We start from the raw sequence: 3266 nt of genomic DNA, 5'->3' as shown, positions 1-3266 counted from the left end.
CAGTGTCATACTATTAATTCATTCCTTATCCACACTGATTATCCTGTACAGGGTTTCCCAGGAGACTTTGTTCACGAGGTGGCATACGTCCTGGATGGGGTGCCAATCCATCACAGAGCCTGCACAAACAGAATGCCAATTAACCAAATTTGCATGCATTTGTGTGAGGAAACCAGAGTACCCGGAGGAAAAACTGTACACGGTTGATTGGAAACACCAATTAACCTAGGCCGCATGCCTTTGAACTGTGGAAGGAAACTGGAGTACCTGGAGGAACCCCACCAAGCACAGGGAGAGCATGTTCCACCAGGGACGGGATTTGAACCCCCAACCCTGGACGTGTGAGACCGACAGTGCTAATCACTAAGCCAGGCCACTGTGCTGTTCATGCATAAATTCTCTTTATTAATATTGCAAGTCACTATATTAATTTAAAGGATGTGTTTGCAGGATGTTCATTATTGCTATTATTAATAGCAGTTTCTGAGTGACTCAGACACGGTTATTGGATACACTTCATTATTTCCTGATTACTGCACGTATTCGTTCATCGTTATGAAAGCATTTCTTATTTATGGACTTTATTGTAAATGTCTCCAGGTTTGTTAAGGACTCTATTTTGCCCTGACATCACTTTCTGCTGTTTCTGTTTGGGCTTTAAAACCATTTCCGTGCTATTTCCTCAATTCTTTCCACATTTCACATGGTTTCATTAAATCATCCTGATACTTGGGTTATATCAGACACCCATCAGGACTACGCTTCCTGGTTTCACTGTCATCTCATATGACTGAATATTAATATAGAGAATATTACACGTTACATTGTAAAGGACATTGTATTCTAAAAAGGCGGCACTACACTTGACAACTTCGATTAAGCTCACGTACCATATTATGTGATGTGAAGTCCCAGGGTCTGCTCTCGCTATTTTATCGAATATGAGCACATCTTTAGTGTACCAGACATTCACAGGTTATTGAGGAGTTGTTTTCACATTTTATTGGGAAGTGAAATGCGACAGCTCAGTGTGTGTCTGAAGATTAGGTGGGTCATACAGCATCACAAACAGAGCCAGTGGGATTGGCTAAGCTGTTTTGATTTTGTGGAGGCACACAGGTATGATTTCTTAATATTGTACAGTACAGATCGTGGGTGTTGCAACCTTCAGCTTTTAAAATCTTATTACCTACTTTAGAGTATCATTTAAAAGAATGATTGCAAATGACCTGATTGAGTAGAAACACCAAAATAATAATAATAATAATAATAATAATAATAATAATAATAATAAATTAATAACAATGAATAACAACCTAGGCATATTTGTGCTTGGGAAAAATAAAATCCAAAGAAAAATGCTCTTATTTCTGAATCAATTATTTTGACATCGTAATGGATTAGCTATCAGTGTTTATACGATATGTATTCATTATTAAAAGAATAACTGAACTTAATGTACTCTGGTTGTCATATTGCTGCAACCAGTAATACTACAGTGTTCCTCTTTCTTCACAGTGAAGTTTGGTCATGTTTATAGATTACAGCAAGTCACATTGCTTCCTAAACCACGTCGGCAAGTCTGTGTGTCATCTCTGAAGAACTGCAGAACTATGGCAGATATTTATAGAAAAGATTTAGAGTGAGAGAGACTTTCATGACTTGTTGACTACCCCTGCTGCAAAAATCTAGCAAGTCTTAGCAGTCCACCAAACTTTTAGAAGATCTTTATAGGCAGGTAAGTTGTCTTCCAGTTGCCTTATTATCTGATTAAACTTTTTTTTTTTTTCAGTTCTAGATGTTTTTTTGTTCTGTTTTTGGAAATTTGCAATTGTCTCACTTGTCTACAATGTTTTTGTCATGGATTTTCATCAGGGACATTGGACAACATGTCTTCCTTAACTATACAGTACAGTATTTAAGCTTAGTAGGGACTAGGGGAGGAAATGTTGTCAGGTTTCTATAAAATACGATGCAATGCCGTTTTTAAGTCATAAGAAAACGCTTCACTGAATCCGCTATACTATGACCCTGTTAAGTCTTTTTCGATAGATATGCTGCATTTACATTTAGGCATTTGCCTTTGTACAGAGCAACTTACATTTTTTATGTAATTATACATCTGAGCAGTTGAGGATTTAAGGCCAGGGCCATTTAGGACCACTGAGCGACCCCTGATCTCACTACTACTATTACTGGCCTACTGTTAATTGGTGAATGATTATGACGAAGAGGACAAATGTTTTAAGCAAAAGAAAAAATCAGGATGCTAGCCTATTATATATATAAATTATTTTACACTTAACATATCGCTAATAATTAATTTGCAATCAATTACAAATTGATTATGATTAATTTCTATTTATTTCAGTTGTTAGATCAATATTCTCATTTTTTTTTACACCTCTAGTAGGAACTTGTTCAAATTTGATTTTTCCTTTAAATATAATTCCTTTCAGTGTGCCTCTGTTTGCTCATATAAGCTGGTTTTCATCCAGCACTGTGTGTGTGTGAGAGAGAGATTCATTAAATTGGCAGACATTTTCCTCAGCATTCTGCAGTAGTTCCTTTTCATGGTCAGGAAGAGCAGGTGACATCATTTCCAATGCAATGAATGGTCAGCTCAGAGCTGCCAGAGGCCCCCAGAGACCTCCTTAGTGTGTGTGTGTGTGTGTGTGAGAGAGAGAGAGAGAGAGAAAGTGAAATCCTGTTATATTTACATACACATACTCACTCCGGCTCAGTCTTCCAGCCTCAGGGCAGCCCACCGGCCCTAACCGAGCCCTAATGATGCCCCTCACCTGAAGCGTTCGCAGATCTCTGTACAGAATCCCGGACGTTTTCCTCCTCGTCAACAGGATGTGAAATTACGAAATGAGCAACCCCTACGATTATGCCTACTTCAAAGACAACACACATCCCAGCCTTGTGAAACACTGAGAAAATCCTTGTACAGTCTCATTGAGAATTTTTTTCTTTCATCTGTAAAAAATGACTAATAAAGCCAACATGGCCTCCTCCACGGCTCCCTTTATGAGTCCAAACAATTACTTTGAGCTGGCACGAGACCAGAACCACCAGACAGAGGGAGGCAGATAGAAGGGTGACATCATTTGACATTTGCTTCAAATGTCTGGAGAAAATAATTAAACCTCTGCATATGGACCTGCACCACCTCCTTTTTTCCATATCTTCTTTCTGCTAGACTGTAGGGGTATTAATATCCATAATTTAATGAACACAATTACACAATGGAAATTAACCTA

The sequence above is a fragment of the Clarias gariepinus genome, chromosome 9 (genome assembly GCF_024256425.1).
Source record: "Clarias gariepinus isolate MV-2021 ecotype Netherlands chromosome 9, CGAR_prim_01v2, whole genome shotgun sequence".
NCBI lineage: Eukaryota > Metazoa > Chordata > Actinopteri > Siluriformes > Clariidae > Clarias > Clarias gariepinus.
Note: the sequence above shows the minus strand (reverse complement) of the source record.